Source organism: Eretmochelys imbricata, chromosome 8 (genome assembly GCF_965152235.1).
Source record: "Eretmochelys imbricata isolate rEreImb1 chromosome 8, rEreImb1.hap1, whole genome shotgun sequence".
Classification (NCBI taxonomy): Eukaryota; Metazoa; Chordata; order Testudines; family Cheloniidae; genus Eretmochelys; species Eretmochelys imbricata.
In genome coordinates, this window is record NC_135579.1 from 5091489 (window position 1) to 5102506 (window position 11018).

Below are 11018 nucleotides of genomic sequence, written 5' to 3' on the forward strand. Positions count from 1 at the left end.
GGGCGAGGTTCTGTGGCCTGCGATGTGCGGGAGGCCAGACTAGATGATTATGATTGTCCCTTCTGGCCTTAAAGTCTATGAGTCTATGAATTTTCCCCAACCAATTTTACTCATTCAAAGTGGCAAAGGTAATTCCCACTTCCGGGGGTGCTGCAAGGCAGAATTCATTAATTCTTGTAAAGGGCTTTGCAGTTCCACAGCCCTTAAAGTATTGTCACCGTTCTTCCATTGTATCAATATTGTTGGAAATGAGGACGTTGCTTGGAAGAGGAAGAGCAGGGAGGAGCATATCCAGGCAATGTTTAGAACTAATACTTTAAGATTATTGGCTAACTACTGTCGTTAGGTATTTAGCTAGTTAGAACGTGGAATGAAAGATTGCTGCAGGGGCAGACATTAGAGGGTGCCGTACATGAAAGGGAACTGTCCACTCTAAGATATTCATCTGTCTGTCATAGTGTTTCACGTGTCAAGTACACAGCCTTCCTGGAGTAGCTGTCAGCCTGATTGCATATGTGAGAGCGAATATGACATAAGTAGGAGAGAGAGATTACTTGTGAGATGTGTCTTAATGGCTCTTCAGACATCCTGGTTGACCAGCTGCTGCCATAGCATTCCAAGCCAGGGGGTTTGGATTGAGTCTTGGAAGCCTGTTCCTGCTTCCTCTGAAGTCAATGGCTCAGCTCCCATTGTGCTCAGCATGGCAGGATCAAACACTCAATGTCCAGGTGGTGGGTGTTTTCCAACCAACCAACATAGCAGCCGTGACCTGCCTAGTGTGGGTCAGAAGTTCTTGAATGAGTCAGTGTAAGGCAGGCAGACAGGTTACTGTGCACCTGGGCTGGGTCACCTGTGTTTCCTGGGATACTGTGATGCCAGAGGAGGATGGTGGAACCAGTTTTTCTGCTCTGGCAGTGGAACTGGGGAGGAGACAGTGCAAAATGACAAGACAGGAACTGCAGAGCTACGGCTACCAACTGAAAACTTGGGAGGCCACTTGCCTTTTCCCCCGCCAGGTAAGGCCACTTTCTTCTCCTCCTTGGTGTCTTTCTGGGGATTTACAGCCTGGCTTTGTTACGTGGGAACTCTGAGCAGTGGGGAAATGCGGGGTGTGATTTTGTTTGATTTCAGGCACTGAGACACACACATTTTTGCTTTGAATCCTGTTCTGCAGTACTTCTGGAGTGGGGAAATTGCTGTTCAGAAAGCAGTCCACCTGGACAAGGCTATAGCAGGGGTGGCTGTTATCATTTGTAAATTCTTTGTGCCCACAGGAAATAAGTAAATACAAATTAACATATTTGCATAGGCTTTATGAATATGCAGCTTTGTTTTATTTGGTCTATAGGGCATTCTGGTTTGACCTTTTACTTTGGTTCATTCAGCCTCAAGGCAAAACTGCAATTTGCCAATTACATGTTTATTGTCGCTGTCAGCTCACCCACTGTATAATCCAATAGTCTGGCAATGTGACTGCAGCCTTTTTAAAAATTATTTTGCAGAAAGTGGGGTGAGCATGAGAATGAGCGCAGGCTAGAACTGGCCAAACCAGATCTGGCTTTGGAAATGAATTAGAATATCTATTGCTTTCATCTCAGCCTCCACCCACACAGTCAAATGCATTGTAATCGAGCATTAAAGCAAACAAGCCTGGCTAAATGCGTGACACTGAGATTGGATCATGTTCGCCAGGGCGAGGGGGGTTCTGCCCTGCTCCCGGAGATCTAGCAGGACTGACTTTTCCCAAGCGAGTGGAGACTTATGAGATGCGATATGGGTGACTCCCAGTTGTACATGCTCAGCACGGCAGCTTTTGGCCTTTCCTATTTGCTCACCAATAGCGGTTTCCATTCTCTGCTGATACAGATATGCAGCTGTATGGGAGGTTTGAGAAAGGGAGGACTCTGTGACTGGCTCAGTCTGCTCGCTGCACCCACTTCCCAGGCAACGGATATGACCGTAACTCACTCCGAGTGACACTGTAATGCCGTAGCCCTTGGGGAGCTCCAAACAACTAGTCTCACCTTAACACTCAGAGACTCGTTGATTTTAAGGCCAGAAGGGACTGTTGTGATCACCTAGTCTGACATCCTGCATAACACGGGCCAGAGAACCTCCCCCGAGTGCTAATTCCTGCGTTAAGGCCATGACTGCTGGCTGGGCTGGAGTAGATCTTTTAAAAGGCCATCCAGACGTGATTTAAAGACTGTCAGTGATGGAGAATCTGCCACAGCCCTAGGTGAGTTGTTCCACTAGTTAATTTACGCTCATTTTTGAAACAGGAATGGTCTCATTAAGAGGGTTTCCATTAACCCAGGAAACTAACCATTCTGGAAGGTGTTAAAACATTCAGCGCTCATCCTTAACCTGCAGGTTAAAGGAAAGCAGAAAGGTGAGTGTTGGGGACCCAGAAACAGTCGTTTTAATGCTGCAAAGCTCAGATCAATCCTGAAAATCACATAGTATTGTAACTTCTCTCTCTATCCCTATCCTTGTCTGGGGATGTCTCTTTTCTAGGTGTTCTGAATCAACGTGCGAGAGCCAGGTAGCTGCTGCAGAATGTCTTCAATCTTAAAGAGTGAGTGGCTTTGCATCCGGGCAGGGAAACCACAGCAGAATTGAGTCGTGAGCATGATGTGGGATAAAGGGGTGTTGTGGAAGCGAACTCTCCCTCCATCCTACCTGCTTCAGGCCCACAGGGCCATCAATCCTCACAATCACACGTCGCAAGTCACTTGTCACATTGCTAACTGCACGTAACCCTATGCGGTAGTCACTAAAGGGAGCAGCTAGGCGTCTATCTGAAATCTCATTTGGGAAGACCCACTGCCAGTTCCTCTTTCCACCCCCACAAGCTCTCCCCTTGTCCTGCTCCTGGAAATATTCCACTCTGCTCCCTGTTGCCCAAGCTTGGAACATTTCACCTACATCTCTACTCTCATGTTGGCCTCCCACTCCCTATGCTCTTCCCAACCCTCTTACCGTAGAATTATGTGGGGACGGCGAGAGGAACATCTTGCTCCTCTGAGAGTTCATGCACTGCAGAGGGGATCATGTTCTGGTGCAAATGGAGGTGTTGCAGAAGGAGCTCAAGTGCTAGGCATTGACCTCTGTGGTAAATGGCTACAAGACTCAGGTCTCTGCTTGTCCTCTCCCTCCTTTGTGAATACACTAGGTGGAAAAGGGGAGGGTGTGCACAGACAACGGGCGTGTGTGAGGTTGTTGGGATGGTGGGGTGCAGGGCTCACTTCCAGTTTATGTCTTATGGTCCTCAAAGCTCATGCTTCCGGGTTTCAGACAGCCACCTCAGGGGTCAGGAAGGGATTTTTTTAAACCTCTTAGCGTATTCTGGAAGGGTTGCTTTTGGGTTTTTTAAATCTTTTTCCTCTGAAGCAGCAGGAAGATGGAGATGGGACATTGGTAAGGTGGACCAAGGCTCTAAGATGGTACCAGGCATTCTGTCTCTCAGGAGCTTGGCTGGCTGGTTCTTGCTCACATGCCCAGGGTTCTAACTGATCGCCCCACGTGTGGGATCGGGAAGGAATTTTCCCCCAGGTCAGATTGTCAGTAACTTTGGAGGATTTTCACCTTGCTCTGCAGCGTGTAGATGTGGGTCACTTGCCAGGATTATCTGCGTTTATCTCACTTAATCATTTCCCTGCCATTGCAGAGGCCTTGAACACTGGTGCACCTCGGTCCCTCCTGTTCTCTGACTGCAGCATGCCATAGCCTCGTCTCCTGCTAGCTGTAATACTATGGCCTCATTCTGGTTGTTGGGTTTAGTGTGAGGGTGGTGGGTCATGTTGGTGGCCTGTGCTATACTGATCAACTCGATGCATTCTTAAACACAGTCCCTCCCTCATGGAAATGAGGCCCATGTCCCCTCTTGACCTTTGCTGAGCTGGAATCACCTGGAGGCCATGCACCGTGTTGTCAGTGGTGCAGGATTGGGGGTCCCTTGCGCTCCTTGTCCTTTCACTCCTTTCTGCCTTGTGCTTTGATATGTAACACTCGGCACACAGGCTGCGTGGGATGAGCTCCCTCTGGAGCTGGTGGGGAGTGCCAACTGACCTGTCCACTCATTCTCCTCCTCAGTGTTCGGAAGAGAAGACCAGAAGGATCAGGGAAAAGAGAAGGAGAAAGACAAGAAGGAAGAGAAGGAGAAAGACAAGAAAGAGGGAGACAAGAAAGACAAGAAAAAGAAGAAGAAGGATAAAAAGGTGAGGAACTGGTGGAGAATTCCCACATTCCGTGTGTTGTCTGGGCATTTTGGATTCCCCATTGGAGCAGCGTGACTAAAGCTGCCATTTCAGTACCTCAGAAACCTTAAGGAATAACAAATTCCAACCTCTTTTTGACTCAATTTCAGAAAGTTTTCCTCCCCCAGCATCGCCTCCAAACACAGCCGAGTGCCATTGTGTGTTGGATTCGTGCATGACAGAGGTTCCGGCAGCTCAGCGCTCAGGCGGGTTGCACATCCCTGGTGCTCTTTGGGCAATTGGATGCTGTGATAGTCCCGGGTGCAATTCTGTGAGCAGACTGCGTGGTCCTAAGAGTCCCTTTGGGCCTTATATGCTCTGAATCTCTGTGCATGTTTGATTTCCCACCTCCTAGGATGGTGGCACTGTGTGTGTTACAGCTAGTAATGAGCATGAAAACCATTTCTCAGGGCAGGGAGGGGAGAGTCAGACAGGCTGTCTGATCGTTGCCCCATCTCCTCCCTGCCGAGGCGCTCACCGGGAACAGAGGAAGTGAGAGTTAACATTGGCCTTTGTTGTAAAAGCAACAAAACAAAATGCAAGTGATCACTCTTCCTCCGCCCAACCTGCAAGCAGGAGATGAGCCAGGATGCCTCTGGATAGACACGGACCCCGGCTGGGAAGCTCTGTTCCCTGTGCAGTGGTGCTATCAGCAGGGTAGTCATGAACCCTTTCTTCTGTGCCCCTTAGGGAGAGGGAGATGAAGATGATAGCGGCAGCAGCAGCAGCTCCGACAGTGATTCTGACAAGGTAACTAGGAACTGATCAGTGCCTGGCAGATCTACTGGGCGGGTTTTCCCCTTGCTTTAGATTAGAATGTCCTTGTCCGGCCTGGGTCTGGTCACTGCTGTGGCAGTGTAAATTCCTTCCTTTCCTCCTCGCTCCTTCTGAGAGACAAGCATCTGCTGGCCCCTGCCAGTCTAGGGAAGAAGGGACGAAATCACATGGGTGCACCGTAAGGAAGCCCTGCGGCTACCATGTTAGTGCTACAGCTGGAGTTTGCAGGTGGTTCTGGGGACTCTTCTTCTTCCGTTTCCTGGAGGTGCGGTGTGCATGGGGTGGCCACCAAAGAGCATGAGAAGAGTTCAGAGTGGGGCGACTTTGAAAATACCCCCATGGGTAAGTCAGATCTGCTATGGGAGCTGCTGAGAATCAGCTCAGAGCATAAGCCTAGAGCTTGCAAGCCCCATTCTGCCTCTGGTACCCAGTGTGAATGCTCACAACACATCCGCAATCTCGGAATCTTGTGAGCCGCTGGAAAAGAGGCTCCACCCCTGAGGTTTTCTGACTGGCTGCCAGATCCACTTCCCCCACAATGCACCAGACAGTCTCCTGAATTGTGTAATGTTTTTGCTCTTAGAAGTCCTGGCGAATGTCATCCCCCAAAGCCTCCGGTTATAAAGGATGCCTGAATGACAGCTAGCCATGTCATGTAAACAGCTATCCACTGGTCTCAGAGGCCCATCCAACCTCACAGGAAACCTTGTGGTCTGGGTAACACAGCCATCAAAAGATGATGTGCCACAATCACTCTTCCCGTCATAACTGCAGTGGGCTCAGTTCTGCCATTGGATTCATCCATGCTACTCCCATCGAAGTTCTGTGTCCATGGGAGCCGTGTGTCTGTATCAGGGTAAAATTTGGCTAGTGGGTGATGCAAGCCCATTGGTTCTAGCTGAGGATCACTGTAGTTCCGTGTTTATCCATCCAGATGCCATGAGAGTGAGCAAGAGAGAGGGACGAGGAAACACACATCAGCTGCCCAGGCTCTGACACACCCTCTTGTTTCTCTTTGACTGATCCCCTAGGGTCACCATGGTGACAAGAAGGAAAAGGAGAAGGATAACGAATGACTTCTGAGGCACCAATGGAGGCCACATTTGTATTTCCTGCCTTCGCCCAGGTGCTGGGTAGAGTGAAGGAGAAGGGGATCAATCGTGAAAAGATGTACCTGGTGCTGAGGTTTTTTCATCCAAATAAAGTTGTCTGAGTACTAAAAAGACAGACTCTGTTTATTGACCAGTCAAACTCCCCCCTTTCCCCCCATCAGTACTGAGCTGTCACTTCCCTCCTTTTACTAATAATTACCTGGTAACATTTTCAAAGCTATGTACCAATATTGGAGCAAATTTAATGCGGGCCATTGGAATGGGCACTGGACTGGGAGCCAGGTGATCTGTGTTCTGTCCCTGGCTCTTACCTACTGTGTCTCCTTGGTCATGTCACCTCACCTTCCTGAGCCTCTGGTTCCCCTCCCACTCTTTGTCTGCTTGATAGCTCTTCAGGGCTGGGATTGGCTATTGCTATGTGCATGTATAGCACCTTGCACAATGGGGCCCTGATTTCAGCCAGGACCTCTACCATAATACAAATAATAATGGTGTAAGCTCCATCAGAGCTAAGCGGAGGTATCACCAATTACACCACAACTGAATTTAGCCTATGGACTTCTGCAGCGCAGACTTTCCCTGGGTTCCTATGCAGATGGCGTGACTGTGCACTGTCCCTGAAAGGTTATGGGATGGGTGAATATTGTTATCCCCAATTTATAGCTGGATGCTCTCCTGAGACCAAGGATGGATCCAGGGATTCACCCAAGCGATCCTGCTGCCCAGTCCTGTGCTTAGTCCACTGGATTAGGCAGCCTTTGGCTTTGCATGTGTTCCCTTTCCCTCTGTTCAGTTACTGGTTCCTCCCCCTTCTGGCACTCACACAGCTCCTAAGGAAACAATCAGCATGGGCAGCTCCTTTGGAAATCCAGACCTCCTGGTCTGTGATGGATCTGTCAGTCAGAGATGCCCAAACACAAGCCAGATATTTCAAAAGGGCTCAGAACATTCAGGGCTACCAGGCTGTTAAAACCAAATCTGCTTTGAAATTCGCTCTTTTATGTTAAAGTGAAAAACGGGTAAGTTTTGAATGTTTTGCTCTTTGAAAACTTAAACATGGCCTCAGCACTGAGGTGATTAACCGGGTTCTAGGGCACTCTTCAGCCCACGGTGACACACACAGCTGACTTACACCGCCCTGCATCTGACAGTGACTGATTTATTTATTAACCAATTTATTTGAGCATAAGCTTTCGTGAGCTACACTATATTGCATCCGATGAAGTGAGCTGTAGCTCACGAAAGCTCATGCTCAAATAAATTGGTTAGTCTCTAAGGTGCCACAAGTCCTCCTTTTCTTTTTGCAAATACAGACTAACACGGCTGTTACTCTGAAACCTGATTTATTTATGGCAATCGAGCCATATTCTTATAACCACCATCCAAGGTGAGGGAGCTGCCCTTAACAATGAGGCATCACCTCCATCTACTGGTGAAATGGGTTTCTTGCAGCTAATCTAAATGTTCCATAACCATTACCCCACATCTGTTTTATAAGGCTTCCCTGGCAAACCACGTGGGCGCACCCTCTCTGAGAGACCATAAAAAACCATTAAAGATTCCAAGCAGGCTGCTGGCACTTGTTTTTTCTGTGCTCTAATTGTTTACATTTTGAGAGTGTATCTTCACGCAGTTCGTAAATTATATATGTATGTACAGTCGTTAGTACATTACATAAATACTGTATAATTAATATGTGGTATGAAACACTGCAAAGATCTTACCTAACACACCACAGACCATTTCAAATGGGGAACGCTGCCACAGATCTCTCCTGGCTTTGTAATTTGGCAGCTGGCATGTTTAAACACCACCAGCAGCAGAAGCAGCCTGAGCTAGGCTCCTTGCCCACCCAGGCAACCCCTCTATATTAAGGCCCCGATGCTACAAAGTCTTATGCACCTGCTTAGCTGACACTGCACTGACTACAGGCTTGTCTACCTGGGGAAACTGACCGGAAAGCTAACCCCGAATAGCCACTGCACTTTAACTTCACAACCTACCTTACTTCCTTGTGTCGATAAGCCCCTACTTTAGGGCTGGCCACAGCCCTTTATAGGTGATCGGCATCCAGGAGCAGCTGGGGTGTCAAATGCTCCAGATCCCCTCCTTCCCCCACCTCCATTCCCAGTACAGCCTATACTGAGGGGTTTCAGTGTAGCATCATTGGGCCATCGCCATGCCAGGCAGGGATATTTTCCACGAAGAGCCTTTCTGGTGTTGTAAAGAGGCCTTCGAGTAAGAGAACTGGGCCCTAGGTTTTAATCCCGATTGCAGTTTTTAGACTGTAAAGTCTTAAGGGAAGAGATCATATTTTTGTCATGTATTTGTATAGCTGCTAGCACAATGGGGGGGGGGGGCTGATTCATTATCGGTGTCCATCGGCACGACTGCAATACAAATAAATAGTACTAATAATCATGAACTGAAGAAATACCATTTGTACAAAATAAAGCGAGTGCTCTCCAAATTTGGACGATCGGTTTGCTTGTTTTACAATGAAAAGTATATTTTACATTGACTTTGCTCAGCAAAAGGGGAAAAAAGAATTTGTTGCTAAAATGGATTTCAGACAAACAAGTGTTTAAAAGCCAGGATCACTGAGGTTTTATTTAAACCAAAGAACACAACTGCAAATATTGTTTCCACGTAACATATACAGCAGGCTCTGAAACAGTCACAACAAACAGCAGAAAATAAGTTATGAAATACTGCACTAATTATAGACTTTGGTGAAAAAAATTATAGAACGGGGGCAGGGGGAAGAAAAGGGGGAGGAGCTGAATTGCTTTCTCAATGCACTGCAAGCAGTTGTGGTTTACTAAGCAAACACCAAATCGAAACTTTGTGCTTTAGTTATATTTAGGCTTGGATGGATTCGATTTCTAATTGGTAAATGTCAATTTCACCATACACACACAAAGGGATGGAAAAATATTTCCACTGATGATAATCAAAAGATACGGAGAGGCAAAGTAAATGAAATGCTGCTTGAGAATGTAGTGTTTGATTTAAAGATACGTACTGTGTATAGTTTTGACGTGTGATGCTGACAATTTGTGGTTTACTGGTTATAAAAGCTTTTAACGTTCTGACCTGCAGCAGCTACTGTCAGTGAATGATTATTGTATGCCCCCACCCCCACTGTCTGATCCTTCCCTAATTCTGCACAACTGTGAACATGTAGATCACTACAAATAAAAACAAACGCTGAAAAATAAACTGATGTTAGTTGTCAATATTATTACGAAAACGACCGCCTTCTCCCAAGCCCAGTTTGATTAACATGGAGCCCTTAATAGAAAAGACCGTTACTCAGCATTCTCTGCTTCCACTTCAGCTTTCACTTCCTAACGTGCAGGACACGTGGCAGAGATTTGGCCTAAAGCCAAATATTTGATACCTCAGAGCATTTTACGCTCAGCTGAGGCCTTACTCAAGGTCAATGGGCTTCTGCGGGAATACTTTCTGTGCAGCCTACAAAATTAAGGGCTTCCGTGTGCCTTTGCTTCACGCAACCACGAGGATTCCCCTTCACCACTGAGTAGCTGGTGATGGATTCTCCAGAATTACAGACCCTTTGTTCCAGAGAGTGCAGGGGCTGTTCCTCTGATAAGTCCCTCTGGGGCCAACTGGGTGGGGAGTGGGCAGCAGGTTGCAGCACAGCTTTGCACCCCCATCTCCCAGCCAGCAGCGGGTCTAGCTGCAAATTATTCTCCCCTGCCACACTGTGCAACATGGGTAAGGATTTAGGAGGCAGAGTCCCCCTTCCCCACGGGGCTGTGCAGCTTCTCCGCCCTCCCCTCCCCTTTATTCCAGCTGTGCCTAAATTCTGCCAAAATCCATGGTTACATGTGTACGAACATCACTGTTGTGGGGAAAGCAGGACCGGGCGCTTAATTTGTTTTGCTCTGACAAACCCAGCACATTTCAAAGGCCTCTCATGCTCGGCACGCTGTATAATTTCTATGACTAAAGGCTTTTGCTGTGGCAAGCAGTGTAAGGTTTCCTGGCGCGAGGCACTGTCGTGTGAGTGATGACTTTCTCCAGGCACCATTTCTGTACATGTTGGTCTTCCTCAGGAGCTGAACCTGTCCCAAATCCCCAGCATCCCGATGGCCTTGGGTAGATCATGGCACGTACAGAATACCGTCCACATTGTATTACCATTCATTATTTGCACCTCCGACCCTCTGTTACAGACCAGGCCCCCATTGTGGTGGGTGCTGTACAGACACGGCATGTGCAGCCCAGATTATCATTGCACAAGGAAGGCGCAAAATCATTCACTAGCTTTGCTCTCATTCAGAAAAAGTCTCTACGGGTAATGACAGATTCCCTCTCCCCACATAGTCCAAGGATTATTGTGGAAGGAGCCAGTGCCATTATTTCCATGGCCCTGGATTATTGGGGCATGACTCATGCAATTGGTTCAAATCAGAATGATTCCTTCAGTGATTTGCAAACAAGAGGGATAATATTTAAAATTAATTGACGTCCCAGTTCACCCAGGCGAATAAACCCGTGCTGGATTCTGGCTGAAGCCAATGGAATTTAAACACTTGCTTAAGTTAACAATGCACATCAGAGTTTTGCTGGATAAAGAGACTTAACTGAACTGGGGCCTGAATATGCAAAAACCAGGCAAAACGTTTTGCTCTTGCAAAACCTCACTTGCCTCAATGATTTTATGAATGGTACCAAGTCGTGCATGCAGTTTTGTACTATCAGACTGCAGTGCGTGGATAGCTCAGCTCATGCCCTGTAGATCTCTGATCAAGAAAGGTTAGTCCTATTGAAACCCTCATTTAACACCCAGCTCTTATATAGTGCTTTGCAAAGAAGGTCAGTATCATTATTCCCTTTTTAC

General features: G+C 47.5%; 1 long non-coding RNA gene across 2 annotated transcripts; it reads left to right on the forward strand.

Annotated features, from left to right (window-relative positions):
* Window positions 1–288: 288 nt before the first annotated feature.
* LOC144268864 (uncharacterized) lies at window positions 289–6223 on the forward strand. Of its 2 annotated transcripts, XR_013346861.1 has the most exons (5): window positions 289–2392; window positions 2518–2578; window positions 4096–4220; window positions 4950–5009; window positions 5620–6223. It is a non-coding gene; the product is annotated as an uncharacterized LOC144268864 (long non-coding RNA). The 2 variants fall into 2 exon arrangements; XR_013346862.1 differs by having other exon boundaries at window positions 289–2578; window positions 6068–6223.
* The last annotated feature ends 4795 nt before the right edge of the window (window positions 6224–11018 follow it).